Raw genomic sequence first — 21,269 nt, 5'->3', positions numbered from 1 at the left:
CTAAAGAGAAACTATTTTTCCAGAGCAGTTTGACCAGAGTTTAACCAAGGTAGGGGAGGGGAACACTCAATTCCAGCCCACTCTAGCTTTCCTATCTCACCTTCAGGGGAAGCAAAACAAAACAAAACTGAGAAGCATCTGTAAAGATCACATCCCAAGAACACAGTCTCACTAAAAAACTGAGAGCTAATCATAGGATTATAAAATGTTTTTCCTTCCCCAATACCTTACCACCTCACCAACAGGGCTCCCGTATAATAATGTATAATAACAGGGGAATACAAAAAGAAGAACTGCACATCTCAGATATTATTTAAGAAGAAATATCTAGGGAAAGCTAAGGAAAACAACAGAGGCAAAAACAAAGACATCAGAGGAAACTTTTGCCTTTGACACCTACAGCTACAGCAAGCATTAAACAGAGCCTCACCCCTAGCCAGATAAACATAAAATCTCACCCTAAAGGCCTATTTGCCTCAGTTCTTTCTACCTAGTACATCATGTCCGGCTTTCAACAAAAAACTTTGAAGATACAGAGAAAGCATCAGAACCAAACTCAGAAATGGCAGAGAAGTTGAAATGATCAGACTGTGAATTTAAAACAACTGAGATTAATATGCTAAGGGTTCTCATGGAAAAAGTGAAAAGAACAGATGGTTAATGTAAGGATAAAGATGGAAACTCAAAGAAAGAATCAAAAGGAAATACTATAAATCAAAAACACTGTAACAAAAATGAAGAATGCCTTTGATGAACTTATCAATAAACTGGACACAGCTGAGGAAAAAAGTGAATCAGTGAGCTTGAAGAAATGTTAATGGAAACTTCCAAAATGGAAATGCAATGAGAAAAACAAATGAAAAAGAAAGAGCAGGTTATCGAAGAACTGTGGGACAATCACAAAAGGTATAACGAAGACATGATGGGAATAAGAAAGAGAAGAACAAAGGAGAACAGAAGAAATGTTTTAAACAATAATGACTGAGAGCTTACACGATTAATGATAGACACCACACCACAGATCTAGGAAGCTCAGAAAGCACTAGCCAGGATAAATACCAAAATATCCATACCTTGGCATATACATTCAAACTACAGGAAAATCAAAAGTGAAGAGAAAAATCTTAAAAGATATCAAAGGTGGGTGGGGGAACCTTACTATGAAGGAACAAAGGTAAGAATTATATAAGACTTCTCTTCCAAAACTGTGCAAACAAGAGAGTGAGGCGAAATATTTAAAGTATTGGGGGGAAAAATACTACCAATCTAGAATTCTGTATCCAGAGAAATTATGATGAAAATTTTAATATATGGTTCCGGTCCCATTGGATTTTCCATATCCTAGTGGTGGCAGCAGCCTCTGTACACTTCAGGAATTCTGTTGGGGCCTAGAAAGTGTCTGTACCGATGACTTCTTTTTTTGATCTTCCAGCCAAGGAACTTGCCAAGTGCTTTTTAAAATAACTTCTTTGTTGAATTGAGAGGAAGAGTTGTTTGTTTCTAGAAGAACCTTTTAGGGAATTCTGTACCAACCAATCTTCAGTTCACTTTTACTTCTAGCCAATCTTCAGTCCACTTTCACTTCTTATTTTCTAAATAAGAAAAAAAGAGAAAAGACACAAATTAATGTCAGGAATGAAAGAGGAGCCATCACTACTGATCCCATAGACATTAAAAAGATAATGAAGCCCTGCGTCCTCTGTACTTGGAGTAGGCCTCCTCCCTCTTTTTCACACACGTTTTATCTGAGATCACCTCTGAAAAAGACAACTGTCTTGGTGATGGGCTGTGTGAACAGTTGAGTAGATTTGCTGGATTTGGTATTGGACTTGAAAGTCTCTTTACAGAAAATATACTGTACTGATGACAATTAACTTGGCGGCACCAATGTCAGGTTAATTACCATGTTCGGCATTATCATCTCACTCCATTTACAGTCATCAATATTACGTAGGACTTCAACAAAACTCAGGGACCAAGGGCCTGTAAGAAAGGAATGGGACGTACATTTATTGTCCAGGGAGTTACACTTGGAGTAGAAGGAATAATCGGTAAACTCACACCTTTACCAAGGGAAGTTACACATAAGTGAAATCCTAAACAGATAGGAAAACACCTTCTACGGAAATCATTGTGAATTGGAACCTCCCCTCCCCCCCCGCAGCTTGCTGGCTTCCTCTGTGGGGCATTCCAGCACATTATTACTTAGTGATGTTCCATTCACCTGGAAAACCTACTTGTCAGGGCCTGGCAATAGGGTTAGCCTAACTTATATGAAACAATGACTTTTTATTCAGCAAGTCTCACTGAAACAGTACAGAGTGAGATAATTCCAGATAATGCTGGAATTTTGGAATGTGTTAAAGAAGGCACTGGAAGAGTGACAGGCACGGGAGTGCCTCATAGCAAATGACTACTTCCTCTTTTCGCCTTGATCGTCCCTATGGTGCTGCATGGGATTCTTCATTACATCATCAGCTCAGTCATTCAGAAGTTTGTCCTAAAGATTACTAAAGAGAAAGGTTTAAAACAGCCACCCAGCTGAGAGCAGTAGCTGGTGCAGAGTATGTTGGATGCTTATTTTCCAGAACTCGTTGCTGACTTTGCTGCCAGTCTTTGCTCTGATGTATACTTCACCCCTTGGAAACAGTTTTGCACCACCTTCGCATTCAAGAAACACGCACAATAATTGACAGTGCAGACCATGGCTATGAAGTGCTTCTAATTAATACACAGGATGAGGGAATGAGAAACTGTATCAATACCATAAAGCAGGAGGAAGGAACGCTTGTTTTTTATAAAGGATTGGGTGCTGTTATAATACAGTACACACTGCATGCATCTGTCTTACAGGTTACCAAAATTATTTCCTCTACACATCTTCAAAATAGCGTTTGAGATTGAAGTTCCCAATTAGTCTAAAAGACATGATCTGGACATGTTGCTATGAAATTATGAGGGATAAAAGTCAATAGTGGGGTAAAAATGGATCAGAGAGTGAAACTGGTAGAAAAAGCCCACTCTGATTATATTGACTTTTTTTTTTTTTTTTTTTAAGGCATCTAGTTTGGATCAAAAGCATTCCAAATTTGAAAACTCAATAAAAATAACACGCATGAGTTAAATTCCAGCTAGTATTACACACATGCTGAACTAAAAACAATATTGGGCATAAGCAAAAAATTTGTCAGCAAACATAAAACAAAGTTTCACAGAGTGAATTTATTCCGTCTGACTTTAACATTTATTACAAGTTTATTTCACCTTCTTGATTGATATTGGTATGTCACCCTTACTACACTGTATAGTATCGAGGATATATTTACCTTTAAGCAAATAAATTATGTCACCAATGATAATGATGAGAAGGATTAGATTTGGTAATCTGTGATCAGGAGTTGAAGTTTTAAGTTGTATTGTTCCTGTACAATGTATTAACGGCTGCATATTTATTATATAAAGCCATTTATGTACACACAAAAAACTTGGAATTTCCTTTATCCCTACAAATTTTCCACTATTAGATCAGCTTATTGCATAAAATGAAGTCATGCACTTTCTGCTTGAATATCAAAATAAAATATTAAAAGCCAAGGTACCCAAAGATTTAAAGAAACAGCATACATATCCACATCCAAATCCAGCATTTGAATGCCAGCAACTTAATATTTGTTATATGTTTATAAAGCTTGATTTGCTTACCTAGTTATGTGAATCATCAGGCTGCTTTTCGAGCTACTCTTAATATAGAAAATAAAATAATCATGACAACTATTACTGTTCCCAAATTTACAAATTGTGTACTAAAAAAAAAGATAATTAAAAATATTATGAACAATTATGTGGCTGCAAATTTGATAACATAGATGAAATGGGTCAAAACCTTGAATGATGCAACTTACCAAAACTCATACAAGAAGAAAAAGACACTCTGAATAGGCCAATATCTATTAATGAAATTGAATTAATAATTGAATTAATAATTGACTGACTTGCCAAATCAGAAAGTACCAGGCCCAGATGAGTTCACTGGTGAATTCCTCAAAACATTCAAGGAATAAATTGTTCAATTCTCCATAATCTCTTGCAGAAAATCAAAGCAGAGGGAATACTTCCTAACTTATTCTACGAGGCTAGCATTACTCTAATACCCAAACCAGACAAAGACATAACAAGAAAAGGAAATTACAGACTAATATCTCTCATGAATACCGATGCAAAAATCCTCAACAAAATATCATCAAATAGATTCTAACCATGTGTAAAAAAAATTAGACATCACAACCAAATGCGATTTATCACAGGCATGCAAAGCTGGTTCAGTGTTTGAAAATGGATGAATGTATCCATCACGTCAACAGGCTAAAAAGAAAATTCACATGATCATATCAACAGATGCACAAAAAGCACCTGACAAAATCCAACCCCCATTTATGATAAAATCTCTGAGCAAATTAAAAATAGAGGATTTCTCAAATTGATAAAGAAGATATACCAAAAACTGACAACAAACATCGTACTTAATGATATGAATGAAACTAGAAGCCTTCCCACTAACAAGTTATCTGTTTCTTAACTATTTTAAACAATTAACTGTAAAACCATGTGGGCCTAGAGATTTTAAGGAGGATGCTGTTCGATAACTTTTTCATTTGCTTCCGCTGTTACTTGTCTGTTTAGATTTATCTATCTTTGCTTCTATTCAATATTTTCACATGTATTTTTTAGGATCTTTTCATTCCTTCTATATTAATAGTTATTTCCCCTTTTTATTTCTAATTTTGTGTATTTGTCCTTTTTCCCTTTATCTTCAATTTGATTATTACGCTAGCCAGTGGTTTACCTGCTTGTCTGTTATGCTGTCATCAAAGAATCACCTCTTTTTCATAATTGTACTATATTTCATTCTTCTAAATGTATGGTTGGGCTTTGAGTTTTTTCTTTTATTTATTCTGTGACTCTTTTTAATGGGTAAACTTATTCTCACTTAAATATTCGCATTTATACATATATACATATATAAGGGATATGTTTAGTATTTATTATTCCATTTTATAAGTTTTATATTACTATCAATTGTTATATGTATGGCCTTTTCTGTATTTGGTTTTACAAGTGTGTGTGTATGTGTTTCTTTGGATAATTTGGAAGGTTTATTATCTGATTTGGGGGTCTTGTTTTGCTGCAATCGTTCTAGCTTTATTTACTCTCATTAACTCCCCATTTCTTGATTTAGCAACTTCATACTACATCTGTTGAGTCCCAGTTACAGAGGAATATCAAAGAAATTATTACACATAAACCTCTTCACACTTTCTCCCTCCTCCTCCATGCTTGATTTCTATTGTTATATCACCATTTTTTACATTGCCAAGGTTTATAGATTAGTATTCTATGACCACATTTTCCATAATTGCTTAGTTTCAACCTATATTTAAATTAATCAAGTTCTTGTCACCAGTCTTTTTATTGTGGCTTCTTTCTTTACTTCATGGTTTATTGGCTTTGAGTTTTCTTATTTTTTCCAAAAGGTCATGTGGGTCGTGGGTTCATTTATAATTGAGATTGTCTTCATATTTAAATGTCAGCTTGACTGAGAAAAACATTTTTGGATCTCACCTTCTTTTTCTCAGCCCTTTGCAAACACTGAATAATTCTTAGAGAACTCTGAGGCTATCCATATTTTTTTTCCTGGTAAACAATTAGTATTTGCCTGGATAGGTAAAGAAGTTTGTCTTAATCAGTAAAATTCAAAAGCCACTAGGATATATCTCAGTGCAGCTATTCCTACATCATTCTCTCCGCCCCCACCCTCCCAGGAACAAGATGTTCTAGATTAATTCCTTCTAATCAGGAAAATTATCTTCTATTGATTTTTAAATACAATTTCTGATCCATTTGTTAGTGGCTCTAATTCCAGGGCATCAATTACCTTTATTCTAATTAGCCTTTGTCCTCCAAATATCTTCTTTTTAAATTGCTTTATTTGTCTTTTTTGTTTTTTAATCTGCAGACTCTGATTTTTTAAATGGTTTTGTAGCAGAGTTGTTTTGGCTTTCAATTTGTTCCTAAATTATGAGGCATGGTTTCATAACATAGAAGCAGGCTCAGAAGTATAAGTAATTTATTTGAGAGGCAATTCCAGGAAACACTAATAGAGGAATGGGGAAGTAAGACACCAAAGGGAAGGAATCCAATAACATTATTAAGCAAGTGAGCACTGTGGGCAGGGAGCTAAAACTTACTGGGGAAGTCTTTGGGACATTGTAGAATGTGTCTCAGAGTTTCCGACAGGAAAAGAAATGAGGGTGTTTATCCACAACTTCCTGTCTGTCCCTGGTTGTAGGTTGTTTCTTAGGGGCATTAACACAAACACCCGACACTTCTCAATTTGATTGTGGGGTAAGCATACTGCTTTGGTTAAAAAAAAAAAAAAAGACTTCAGACAGTATCACAGGTATTCGCAGAAATCACAGGTTCATAGAGAAGAGATATAGAGAGCAAGGGTAATGGGATATGGGTAGGATGCCAACGGCCAACTCCCTTTTCATCTCTGTATTGTTTTCATCACCTCACTTTTTCTTTTTATGCTACTAGAAAGAAGCCAATCACAAAGACCAGGTATTATATGATTCCATTTATATGAAATGTACAAAATAAGCAAATCCAACAGAAAGAAAGTAGATTAGTGGTTGGTTTATGCTACAGAGGTAGGAAGGGAGTCAGGGAAGGAATGGGGAATGACTGCTAATTCTTTGAGGAGTGATGAAAATGTTCTAAAATTAGATTGTGAGGGCAGTTATACAACTCTGTGACTATATCAAAGACATTTAACTTTACATTTTAAATGGGTGCAATTTATATATAAATTATATATCAATAAAGCTGTTTTAAAAATAACAATATAGACCTACGTCTGAAAAATCTCCAAATATTTTAAAATTAAATAACACATTTCTAAAGAGGATATGGTGCACATGTACAATGGAATGCTACTCAGCCATAAGAAAAGGTGAAATACTGCCATTTATGACCACATGGATGGATCTTGAGAATATCATGCTAAGTGAAATAAGTGAGACAGAAAAAGTCAAGAACCAAATGATTTCACTCATATGTGGGATGTAAAACTGAAAACAACAAATGAACAAACAAGACAAATAAAGAAAAACTGATAGATACAGTATGGTGGTTACCAGAGGGAAAGGGGTGATGGAAGATTTGTTTGGCTTTGGTTGGTAAACACACAATGCAGTATACGGATGATGTATCATAGAATTGTACACTTGAAACCTATATACTTTTATTAACCAATGTCACCCCAATAAATTTAATTTAAAAATTTTTTAGAAGTCTCATTCATTATAAGGCTACAGTAATCAAAACAGTGTTATCAGCATCAACATATATAAGTAGATTAATAGAGAGGAATAGAGTCTTCAGAAATAAGTCCACACATACATAGCCTATGATTTTTGACAATGATGTAAAGGCATTTGATTAAATAAAGGGTAATCTTTACAATAAATGGCGCTGGAACACTTGGCTATTCATGTGCAAATCAAAAATGAACAAAAAACTTCGATCTGTTCCTTACACTTCTACAAAACTGATCTCAAAATGGATCATAGACCTAAATGTAAAACCTAAAACTAAAAAATCTAGGAGAAAATTTTTGTGATCTTAAGTTAGGCAGAGTTTCTTAGATATAACACCAAAAGCACAATTCATAAAATAAAAAATTGATAATTTGGGCATCATTAAAATTAAGAACTTTGCTCCTTAAAAGATACTGTTAAGATAATCCACAGAGTGAGAGAAAACACAATATTTGTAAATTACTTATCTGTTGAACAACTCACGTCCTGAATGTGTAAAGAACTTTCAAAACACAATACTTTTACTAAGTTGTCAACCTAACAAAAAATGGAAATGATTTAAATAGACACTTCAACAAAGAAGATATGTCGATGACAAACAGCCACATGATCAGATACCCAACATCATTAGTCGGTAGAGAAATGAAACATAGAGCCCCCAGGAGAAACACTGTGCACCTTAGAATTGCTAAAATTAAAAAGACTAACCACACTAAGTGCTGACAAGGACTTGGAAGAAATGAAACTCACATTTACTTACTACTGGTGGGAAAGTGAAATGTTACAATCACTTTTGAAAACAGTGAAAGTTTCTTAAAAAGTTAAACATTTGAAATGAAAGTTTCTTGAAAAGTTAAACATTTATCTACCATATGACTGCAATTCTTCTCTTAGACATTTACCCAAGAAAAAGGAAAGAGTGTATGCATAAAAAGACTTGTACATGAATGTTCACAGCAGCTCTATTTGTCAAAACCCAAACTGGAAACAACTCACATGTCCATTAACAGATGAATAGATAAATAAACTGTAGCCTATCCATACAATGGAATACCACCCAGCACACAAAGGAATGAACTATTGATATAACCAGCAACATGGATGAATCTCAAAATAATTATGCTGTGTGAAAGAAGCCACAGAAGAGTACCTACTGTATTATTTTATTTATATAAAATTCTAGGAAATGCAAAATTAACCCATAATGACAAAAAGCAGATCAGTGGTTTTCTAGCAATGCAGTGCAAGGAAGAGAGAATAAATGAGAAAGACACAGGAAGAAACTTTTAGAGGTGATGGCCAAGTTCATTATCTTGATTGTGGTCATGGATTCTTAGATATCTAATTATACACTCTAACTATATATAGTTTATTGTATGGCATTTATACCTCAGTAAGCCACTTAAAACTTTTAAAGTAAATTATAAATGTCTTCACTAAAAATAATGCACATTTTGCTTAAGAAACAGAGGGTCAAGGCAGTAGGTAATAAAAACAAAATTAGAATTTAGAAGATTGTGATTAAGGCACAACATAAGCCGTGGTCTTTTTTTTTTTTTTTAAAGTTAACTATTATTTTGATGAGCTGCTACCTCAAGATAAAGCAAAGGTTCATTAACCTTAGATGGTCATACTTCCCCTCAGGAAAATACACTGCATTGGTGGATTTTTAAGTATTTATAGCTAGTAATACTTTCATAGGACTTATGGAATGTTATATACTGTCACATGTGGGAAAACAAAGTATATTACTAAGTCTGAAGACTAAGATACAACTTTAAAAATGTGTTTATAAGAGTGTTTCAGGGTGTTAGAAGAGAAAATTAAAAAGTAGATAAGTATGGAGGCTCTGCAATGAGGTGCTTGTTGAAGGCATTTGATCATTTCAACTTGACAGACACATAAGAATCAGACTGAACTTCATTCTAAGAATAATAATTATAAGATAAGGTGGAGGAAATCTATATTCTTTGACTACAACCCTCCTGTATGTAGGAAAAAAGAATTCCAAGAAAAAGTATTTCTCTGACTGAGAGTTGAGGATCTTCATGATGCCTGAATGGAGTTTTAAAATAAAGAAGACAGAGCAGACACAGCCTGAATCAAATAGCCCGCTTTATAGTAACATGTAAATCAGGTTGGTTATAGGCTAGGGATCACACAGGTTTCTCTACGTTTATCATTAGTTGGTTGGCTTTACTAATTCAATCAATAAATATGTATTGAGCACCTACTGTGCTCTGATACTTGGTCGGGTGCTCTTCAAAATTCTGATCTAAAATGAGCAAATTGTCCTCTGTTTTAATCATGTTCTCCAAATAACCATTTCAATGACTTGCCATGATTGGGCCATAAATGTCCCATAGGGATACCGCGTCTCTTGCAGTCGTCTTGAACAGAAGACCCACCTGAACATCTCCCTCCTCTCTATGCCGCTCCCAGCACATTATTTCCTCTCCCTTTTATAAAATGACTGCTCCTTGGAGAATCACCCATCTGCTTAGACCCCCCTTCCCTCCTCCCCAAGCAATCATCTACGGCCCCTCGCTCATGAACGACTCAGTGGTTGGCTCGGCTTCCTTCACCTCAGCTCCTGTCACAATCTTGAGTCACTTCAACACAAGCTTAGGTGACCCATCAACTAGTTATTCCACTCCTTGGGTGTCTCTTCTTGGGTGACTTCTCCTTTTCCACTTCATGAGCCACACCTAAATCAGGAACACACCTAGATCAGGAACACACCTAGATCAGGAACACACCTAGATCAGGAACTGTGTCATATCAATAACACTAACCAACGTTTGCCCCCTTCCAGCAACTTTACATCCTCTAATTCAAGCACAGCAGTTTTTGTCTTTGCCTCTTTCTTCTTTCCTTCTCTTTTTTCTCCCTTTTTGCTTTTTTTCTCTCATTTTTTTCTTTTTTCTTTTTTTAACTGATATTCTTCCACTTTCTATTCATCACCTCTCTCCGGTATTCAATTCTCCCTCTGTTCACTTTTAAATTAACTATTGTGATTAGATAACTTACTAAACTCTCACATTATTTCTAATTTTACTGTTGGTTTTCTGGTGTCTCTAGGTATGTCATCTGCAAATATTGAAAAATTTTTTAGAGTCCTTACTTTCCAATTCCTGTGCCCTTTATTTTTCTTATTGTTTTATCTAAGACATACAGTAAAATAATAAAACAAGTGTGATGCAATACTAGAGTTTCTCTGAAAATCTACTCCAACAGTGCTCTTCTCTCAATCTCCATGGCCAACTCTAATCTAAGCCACCGTATCTTTCCACTTGGTTAGCTAATCTAGCCTCCAAAGAGGACTCCCCAATTCTACTTTGTTCCTTTCCATTCCTTCTGCACTTAACGGCCAGAGTAATCTTTTAAAAACACAATCTAGGTTATGTCATTGCCTTGCCTTAGGCCTTTCACTGGTTTATAATTGCACCTAGAATAAAATCTAAACATTTTAACAGAGTTTACCTCTTCAAGTCCTTCTTTTCTCACTAGATTTTCTTACACTACTTTCCTTTATTCCCTAGAGATGACCAAGCTTTCCTGCCTCAAGTCCTTCTCAGTGGCTGTTCCTTCTTCCTAGAATGCTCTTTGCCTCACATTTTGCCTGTAGAACTCCTACTCACGCTTCAGGTCTCAGCACTTTCCCAGGGAGGCCCTCCTATTCCAGAAATTCAGGCAGCTCATTCTTTTTAAATATTTCATACAACCCTTCATTTTTCTTTCAGGGCATGTGCTACCTTTTGTAATTATATATATAGTTATTTGTGTGGCCACTTAATATATGTCTCTTCCATTATACTAAAAGCTCTGTGTGTTTATCCCCTCATCCCTAGCCTATGGCATTTTGCCTGGAAAATAGTGTACTCTTAATAAATATTTATTAAATGAATAAATGGATAATGAGGATATAAAGATAAATAAGACACACTCCTGGCTCAGAAAATGCACACACAAATCTTTCCCTGTAGCCTCAATGATTTGTCTTCCTCACCAGAATTAGAAATGGCAATAAGGAGCAAGGTGACATCCTCATGATCCTGACTTCATCTTCCTTAGTGAGAGGACCTTTGGTCAAAAATTCACTAGTATTAGCAAATATAACAGCCTGAATCTGGGCCTGAAAATGGCAGGAGAAGCAGGATAAACTGGGCAAGAAACTAAATACAGGAGCAGCTAGGATAGCTAAAATACCTGTGACTGGAATTTATCAGAGTGTAGGCCTAAACAATACAACACTTATATTCCTTTTCACACATGTGTTATTTCTCCTGTAATTTCTTAAAAAATACAAATATTTTGAAATAGTGTTCCATGTGAGTGACTACGGGAAAGATCCAGACTTTTGCCCAAAGGGAAAACAAGTGGCAGCAATTGTTAGCTTCCAAAGCCAGAAGCAGCCAAGGTTACTTAAAACAAACATGCAGTCCTACAAGTTAAAATGCAGGTTGAATGGCAACTATTTGTTCCTTCTTAGAGATTCCATCTTTCTTTCAGTCTTGGATGACAAGCCATCCCTCCTCATATTCATGGACCCTTACACTATGCTTCGAATACCATCCTCTCCTTCCTCCCGAGACCTTCACTTTGCATCATTTGTACCGTCGGCCTTGCTCTCTCTCTCTATTGGAAAAATCTCCTTGAGCTATAAATAGGCTCGTTTCTCCTTTCTCTAAGTTCATATTATCCTCTGACTACTATATCTTTTATATCTTCCTTTCTCATTAAAGCCTTTCCACTTTCATACCTCCCACTCCTTAACCAACTGCCATCTGGCTTCCATTCCACAACTCAAGAGAATGCCCTCCGGAATGACTTCCTACCTGACAAATCCAAACAGCATTTCCTAGTCTTTATTCCAGTAGTGAGCCGGTAAATGTTGAATAACCAGCTTTTCAGAGCAGCAGTTAAGGAGCCTGGGTTAGTAGTGTACTACACTTTTAGTGGTGCAATCACCAGAGCTGATTTCAGCTACCAACTTGTCACCAACTGGCTTGCAAAACTCCTGAAAATGTAATATTGGCTCCGTGAGCCATTACAAGCCTACTAAATCTTCTGTCACATGGAAATCTGCTAATCACTCCTTGCTTCAGCTTCCCATTCATTTGTATTCCATGAAACCACTGCCTTTGAAACCTCTATCCTACTTTTTGGACAATTTCTAGCCTGTTATGTTCTTGGCTCTTTTTTCCTGTCTTGCTTAGGATTTGAGGTTCCTTCTCTGGGATCTGTGCTCTATCCAATGTTGTTCTTTCTCAACAATTTTTCCTGTTGAAATCAAATAAAATCTTATTGTTTCAAACATATATCATTTACACAGAAGCTCTAACTGCCTGATGGATATCTCTACTTGAAGGTCAAATTCCTCAGACCCTAAATGTCATAATCTTTCCTATGATCTGGCTTCACTACCTATGTTTAATCTATAAAGCACTGCTTTAGCTCTTAAATAATTCCTAAATTCATCTCTGCCTCTCCATTCCTATCACTTTTGCTAGTACTGACAGCTGGAATCATCTATAAAGCAATCTATAAGATTCAAAGTTAACAATGTCCTTCCCTGGTGTCAAATTGTTCAGTGGGTCACCACTCACTGGTAGTATTTCTCAAGATGTGTATTGTGTTGTAAGGGAAAAAAGAGGTTTTGCAGTGAAATAAGTCTAGGGGTCACTGAGTTAAACAAAGCAAATTTTTGTCTTTAATTTTCAGAACCTTTAATATGCTAATGTGCATCATGGATTACTGTAAAGAATGGAATTTGCAGGGATTTTCAAATATATTTGACCAGCCTAAAATTTTATTTTTTAGTGGGAGGAGAGGATAAGTTAAAACACTATTACCTGGAAAAAAAGTCGAACTCATAGGAACAGAAAAAAATTGGTTGCCAGGGGCTGGGGGAGGAGTAAATGGGAAGAGGTTGGTAAAAGGGTACAAACTTTCAGTTCTAAGATGAATACAATCTGAGGATCTAATGTACAACATGGTGAGCATAGTTGATAACACTGTATTGTAGAATTGAAATTTGCTAAGAAAATACAACTTAAGAAATTGAAGTAGTAATAAAAAACAAACAAATAAACAAACGAAAAAAAACCCTCCCAGCAAACAAAAGTCTTGGCCTGGACCGCTTCACAGGTGAAATTTACCAAACATTCAAAGAGGAACTAACACCTATCCTCCTCAAACTATTCCAAAAAATTCAAGAGAAGGGAAATCTTCCAAGCTCTTTTTATGAGGCTAACATTATCCTAATTCTAAAAGCAGATAAAGACACGACAAAGAAAGAAAATGACAGGCCAATACCCCTGATGAACATAGATGCTAAATCCTCAACAAAATATCAGCAAATTGGATCCAGCAATACATTAAAAAGGTCATACACCATGATCAAGTGGGATTTATTCCGGGGACGCAAGGCTGATACAACAATTGCAAATAAATAAGTGTGATACCTCACATAAACAAAATGAAAGACAAAAATCACATAATCATATCAATAGATGCAGAAAAGGTATTTGATAAAATCCAGCACCCATTTATGATAAAAACTCTCACCACAGTGGGAATAAAGGGGCCATACCTCAAAATAATAAAGGCCATATATGACAAACCTACAGCCAACACCATACTCAATGGGCAAAAACTAAAAGTGTTTCCCTTAAGATCAGGAACAAGACAGGGATGTATACTTTCACCACTCTTATTCAACGTAGTACTAGAAGTCTTAGTCACAGTGATCAGAAAAGAAGAAATAAAAGGCATCCAAATTGGAAAGGAGAAAATAAAACTGTCATTATTTGCAGGTGGCATGATATTTTATATGGAAAACCTTAAAGACTCCACCAAAAAACTACTAGATTTAATAAATGAATTTGTCAAAGTAGCAGGATACAAAAACAATATCCAGAAATAGATGGCATTTCTATACACCAATAATGAACTCTCAGAAAGAGAAACTAATAAAACAATCTTATTTATCATCACAACAACAACAACAAATAAGGGACCTAGGAATAAATTTAACCAAGGAAGTAAAGACCTGTATTTGGAGAACTATAGGAATTGAAGAAAGAAACTGAGGAAGATACAAGTAAATGGAAGCATATACTGTGTTCATGGATTGGTAGAATTAACATCACTAAAATGTCCATACTACCCAAAACAATCTATAGATTCAATGCAATCCCTATTAAAATGCCAATGACATATTTCACAGATCTAGAAAAAATATTTCAAAAATTTATATGGAGCCAAAAAAGACCTGAATACCCACAACAATCTTGAGAAAGAAGAACAAAGTTGGAGTGATTACAATACCAGATATCAAACCATACTACAAGGCCACTGTAATCCAAACAGGCTGGTACTGGTATAAGAACAAGTATATAGATCAATGGAACAGAACAGAGAGTCAAGAAAGTCTATTCAATAAGTGGTGCTGGGAAAACTGGACAGGTCATGCAAAAAAAATGAAGCTATACCACCAACTTACACCATACACAAGAATAAACTCAAAATGGATAAAATACTTGAATGTAAGTCATGAAACCATAAAAATCCTAAAAGAAGACATAGGTAATAAAATATCAGACATCTCTTGTAGCAATATTTTTGCAGATATAATTCCTCGGGCAAGAGAAGCAAAGGAAAAAATAAACAAATGGGACTACATCAAACTAAAAAGCTTCTGCACATCAAAAGAAACCATCAACAAAATGAAAAGGGAGCCCACTGTAAGGGAGAACATATTCTACAATGATACATCTGATAAGGGATTAATTTCCAAAATATATAAAGAACTTATAAACAACATCAGGAAGACAATCCAGTTTAAAAATGGGCAAAGGAACTGAATAGATACTTCTCCAAAGAGGACATACAGATGGTTAACAGACATATGAAAAAATGCTCATCATCACTAATTATCAGAGAGATGCAAATTAAAACCACAATAAGGTATCACTTCACACCTGTCAGAATGGCTCCATCAACAAATCAACAAACAACAAGTGCTGGTGAGGGTGTGGAGAAAAGGGCACCCTAGTACACTGCTGGTGGGAATGCAGACTGGTGCAGCCACTATGGAAAGCAGTATAGAAGTTCCTCCAAAAATTAAAAATGGAACTGCTGTTTTACCCAGCTATCTTACTACTGGGAATATATCCTAAGAATCCTGAAGCACCAATAAAAAAGAATATATGCACCCCTGTGTTCATAGCAGCGTTATTTACAATAGTCAAGATCTGGAAATAGCCCAACTGCTCATTGGTAGATGAATGGATAAAAAAGCTGTGGTACATTTACGCCATGGAATATGATACAGCTGTATAAAGGAAGAATCTCTTACCCTTTGGGACAGCACGGATGGACCCAGAGATTATAATGCTAAGTGAAATAAGCCAGTGAGAGGAAAACAAAAACCATAGGATTTCACTTATATGTGGAATCTAATGAACAAAATAAACTGATGAACAACATAGAGAGTCATGGATACATGGTACAGACTGACAGATGCCAGAGGGGAGGTGTGTGGGAGGGTGGGGGGGAGGACAGGATGAAAGAAGGTAAAGAGAATAGTCAAAGAACATATATGCATACCCCATGGACACAGACAGCAATGTGGTTATGGTCAGAGGGAGGGGAGGACAGGGTCTGGGTATAGGGGGTAAAGGAGGAGGATGGGAGAAATCTTTAATAATGTCAACAATAAAAAAGTAGAACTTAAATGTTCTCACAAGAAAGGGGGGTAAATTATATGAGGTGATGAATGTGTTAATTAACTCGTTTGAGGGAATCCTTTCACAATTATATACATATTGAATCATCACATTGTACACATTAAATATCTTACAATTTTGTCAGTTGTTTCTCAATAAACTTGAAAAAGAAAACCCACCACTATTACCTGGGATTTGAGCTCAATCTCTCTCCCCTGTTGCAATAATCTTGAACAAAGTCTTCCTTAAAAAACCCACTATTACCACCTCACAGTTCCTAAGCGTTTCTCAGAAAACAATTTAGTGTGACTCTGGTCAAACTAAGCAGAATTAAAAGCCTCAAGAAACACAAAACACTTTTTGACTTTGTCTCTTCCTACCACTCCAACCTCAAATCTTTCTGCTCCCTGCCTTAGATCTTAAATTCCAACACTACATTTTTGTAGCTCACCATATAACCATGTTGTTTGCCTCCATTCTTTAATTCAGGCTTTTCTCTAAGTAGGAGTTTCTCTTTATTAGCGTTCTTGTCTAGATAATGCCTATTTTGACATTCAGTTCTATATCATCATCTCTTCCAGAAACTCCTTTCTGCTTTTTTCCAGTACCCTCTCTCTGAGCTAGATGACTATCGTTAATATTAATACCCAGTGTACATCTCCATCATTACACTTGCTACATTGTTCTATCATTATATGTCTGTGCTTGTTTCCCTTCCAGATTGTGAGCTTCTTGAAGGCAAGGACCACCTCTTACTCATTTCTACCATCTAATATAGTACCAGTCTATATTAAGTGTGTCTTTTTATTCTCATGTTTTGACATCTGGGATCTTCCTGACCCTGGAGTGACTTTCCTTCCCAGGACTAGTCAATTCCAAGAGATGGTAAAGGACTCACCTGCAAGCATACCTTTCATATGCAAACCTACCAATCCATAACCATACATTCAATCACCTCTTTTATTAGTTTCACAGGACTTTTACACACCACATCATTATTCCTCTGCCCTAATTACCCCAGGGCCAGATAACAGACAACTAGAGATAGCTCCTACACCCCAGAACTGCTGAAATTATTCAAACTACCTAATCCTAAACCTGCTTACCCTACCTCAGTAGTTCCTTCTGCAGAAACCACTATAAAGGCTCTTGCCCATGTGTTCCCCTCACTCCCTCTTCCTCTCGCCCAGCCCTGGTGCTTCTCCTGAGGCCCTGCATGCTGTGCTGTGCTGTGCCTTCTGATTCTAGGGATCTGTGTGAACATCTTCCTTCATGACAATTATTTTCTGTCTGCGTGTCTTACCACACCTGATAGAAACAAATCCCAGATACATTTTAAAACACTGTCACATGGTGAATATTCAATAAATATTTGTTGAATAAATGTTTAATTAATTAGTTTACTGTTGGTAGGAATACAAAAACTGCCACCCTGAGTTAGCCTGCTAGTTCACCTAGCCCTATATCTGATATCAGCGAATCCATCGTAGAAGAATACAATTGTCCTTCTTGACATCAATAGCTAAGCCATATCTTCAAAATAAAACAAAAATCTCCTTAATAAAAAAGAGAAATGAATTTCATGCTGTTCCCCCATCTTCCTTGGATATAAAATGAAAAAAGCAGGGGCCAAGTTTCAGTTGCAGTAAGACAGTTAGCTTGCTCCCCTTCACTCCTACTATCTTTAAATCTAACCCTTAAATTTAGGAATAGTGAGGAAAGTCCATAAATTAAGACAAGGTTAACACTGAGACAGTGTAGCTAAAACCCTGTCTAGGAGATGGCAGGAGAATTCCCTTCTATCGTTACTGTGTGAGAAGCATGGATGCACAAGAATGTTGCTGCAGGACATCTGTAAACACTCTCAGCTCATTTAAGCAAATGTGAAAAGAGACCATGTCTTTCATTTCCAGTTAAGCCTGGTCATTGTAGCAATTAGAGTCTTTATGTTACAAGTGCTCGAAGAACCTACCTCAAACTGGCTTCAACAATCACAACTCACTTGTGCACAAAAGCTAAGTCTGGAGGTGGACTGATGCCCTTTTAAAGTTAAAAACAACTAAAACAGAAAAAAATTTCAGAAAAACACACATGCAATAAAGTGATCATACTAAAAGGGAGAGGGAAAGAAAAGTATGAACCCAGGATTCAAGCCAAGGGTTAAATGAGGTCAGGGAAGGTCAGGGTTATGTGAGGTCAGGGAAGGGTTATGTGAGGTCAGGGAAAGTTATATGAGATGGGGAGGAAGCCACATGGTTAACATTGGGGTTATTTGTCAAGGTTCTAACTTTTGTTTTGCCTAGTTGTTGTTAGGATGTTTGTTACATTATCGAAAATATAATGAACACAAGTAAGCACACTTAGTTGGAAGCAGAGCTAGAACTAGAATGAAAATTTTCTGAACTTGGTCCAGAGCTCTAGGCTGCTTGTGCAAAAGAAAACAGCTGTTGTCACCAGGGGTATGGGCTCCTGGTCTAATGGCTCCTCCTCCTTTGCAACAGGGAGAAGGTACAGGGTGACTTTGTAATCTTCTGTACTCAGGTAGGCCCAAAGTCAGGGCCTTATTGTATGCTAAGAGAGGATTCAAACTAAAGAATTTCAGATAAAATAAATACTTGTATAGTATTTTTTTTTTTTTAAATCCTCACCAGAAGCTATGTTTTCATTGATTTTTAGAGAGAGAAGAAGGGAGAAAGAGAGAAACATCAGTCGGTTGCCTCCTGTACTTGCCCTGACGGGGGACTGAACCAAAACCTAGGTATGTGCCCTGACCAGGAATCAAACCTGCAACCTTTTGGTGTACAGGAGGATGCCAACCAACTGAGCTGCCCAGCCAGGGCTCTCTCTTTTGTAGAGAACAAATGTAAAGAATAGCCATTCCTAAATATAACAGATTGATAGAATAAAATCAACAAACCAAAAATAGCTATTAATTAGTGAGATTGTCCTTTCATTGTTAACTGAAAATTTGCAAATTCTGAATAATTAACCTTCTCATCAATAGTTAACACGACTTAGTAATAGGAGAGCCATCTAATTAAGAAGTTAAATCTTAGGTCACAACCTATAACAGGTAAGTCTAACTCTTCTCTCATTAAATTAATCTCAAATGGATAGGATCTTGAAATAATATATGATATGTGAGACTTAGATGCAGGAGAACAAAAAAAGCTTTTTAATATTTTCACACTAACTGTTTATGTTATTGGGGATTGGGTGGAATCAGGGATAAAAGCTAAGTGTGAGCTCATAGGAATTTTTTTCTACTTCAGACCTTGTTTAAAATGTTCTCCTATATGGAAGGACCTGGAGAATATTATGCTAACCAAAATAAGCCAGGCAGAGAAAGACAAACATCACATGATCTCACTTATATGTGGAATCTAAAGAACTGAATAAACTGATGAACAAATGATTCAGTAAGCATATAGGTCAGACTGACGAATGTCAGGGGTGGAGGAGGGCGAGTGGGTAGAGGGGGAGAGAGTAACCAAAGAACTTAAATGCCTATATGCACAACCCAAGGACACAGACAATAGTGTGGCGAGGGACTGGGGAGGAGGGTGGAACAGAGTGGAATGGGTCATTGGGGAGAAAAAGGGACACCTGGAATATTTTCAACAACAAAAATCATAAATGGATGTTGTATCTTAAAAAAATATGTTCTCTTAATGATTGCTCAGTATCCAACTAAAGCCATGATTCCTCAGGCAAAATAAAGTGGAGCTTAATGATTTTTTGTGAATTTGATTAATACAAAAAACTAAACTAAGTCATAAGAAGAAAAATAACTCTCAGAAACAGCTTTTGGATAGTCTGCCTTCGCCCTCCCCCTCCTCACCACACACCCCATCAGTTTATTCTTGAGCAAAATTTGTCTTGGATTTCCATTTTACCCTTTTTCTCCATATGTAAGACCTAAAGAAAAAAGTTTGCTAATAGTGTGCTGAGTTGACATGGTATGGAACTTAAATATTTATCAGTACACTAAATTATCAGGCATCCCAAAAGTCAGAACATTCTTGTTTTTGTTGTGATCGTGGTCAGCTTACCACAGAGAGACAAAAGCCAGTGTGATGGCTGTGCCTGGCCTGACTCGTCAAGTTGTCTCAAATGTTCTGGAAATTATTAGATAATCACCCTGAGATCTGCTTCATTCTGGCCATGTAGACGCAGCTGTGTACTGCTGATGTCATAGTGCTTCTCTCTTGGTCAAGGACCTTGAAGTCTAGGCTGCAAGTGTGAACATAAATCAGTTCAAAAAAAAGTTTTTGAACAAAGATAATATGACTCATGATCTGGAGGTTAGCTAATCTCCCCGTAGAGTGGAGTACGGACCACAGTAGGGACACATCAGCGAGAGTAATGGGGTCCTGCATCTGGAAGGTCTAGAACATCAGATAAGGAGGTAAGAAACAGGAAACGATGAATCCAGTATTAAAGGTGTTGCATTTAAGTTATTAACAGGACATCCCATCTCAGCAAATAGTGGGAAATGCAGAACTGTTACTCTGGAAAATAACATTACAACTTAACTAAGGTGATAGGAAATCATGGGATAGAGATCACTGAGGTTGTGACAGACATCAGACAGATCTGAAGGTGAGTCCCTGATCTCAGTCCCTCAGCAAATTATAACAATTGTATAGATACCGGCAGAACCTCCTCCCCCAACACGCTCAGAGGCTTTATCATCAGGGCTCCTTCACAACCAACACACACACACACACACACACACACACACACACACACACACACACACACTAGGGTGCTCAAAGCTTTAAGGAAAGAAGATATGTCTTGGTTATAAAACGTTCCTGTAGGGCAGGAAAGACTTTCCCCTGTTCTCTTAGGTTCTATGGCTGTGCCTGAGAATTAAACTGACAAAAGACAAGTTAAAGGGGGAAAAGCATACAAATTGTATTTGATGTTAATATTTCTATGTGTACACAGAGGCCTCCAGATAAAAGAAATGAAGATGAAGCCCTGAGAGCTTCTATGGCACTGTAACAGAGTGAGGAGTTGTGGGGACCTGACAAGACAAGGAAAATGGGGTTGGGGCCAGGGGCAGTCGGTCGTGGGAAAGTGAGTAGGAAGTAAGTGAGGGAAACTAATGGAAGATACGGATTATTGCTGCAAGATTTTTTGGTACAGATTC

The 21,269-nt window shown here is 36.6% G+C and overlaps 1 pseudogene across 1 annotated transcript; it reads left to right on the top strand.

The window, feature by feature from the left end:
- Positions 1–734: 734 nt before the first annotated feature.
- On the top strand, positions 735–2,898 carry LOC308567312 (mitochondrial outer membrane protein SLC25A46 pseudogene; annotated as a pseudogene). Its single transcript has 3 exons — positions 735–797; positions 1,799–2,133; positions 2,264–2,898. The product of its transcript is annotated as a mitochondrial outer membrane protein SLC25A46 pseudogene (transcript).
- The last annotated feature ends 18,371 nt before the right edge of the window (positions 2,899–21,269 follow it).

This window comes from Miniopterus schreibersii, assembly GCF_964146895.1.
Source record: "Miniopterus schreibersii genome assembly, chromosome: 1".
Classification (NCBI taxonomy): Eukaryota; Metazoa; Chordata; class Mammalia; order Chiroptera; family Miniopteridae; genus Miniopterus; species Miniopterus schreibersii.
Note: the sequence above shows the minus strand (reverse complement) of the source record. Positions and strands in the feature narration are given on the sequence as shown.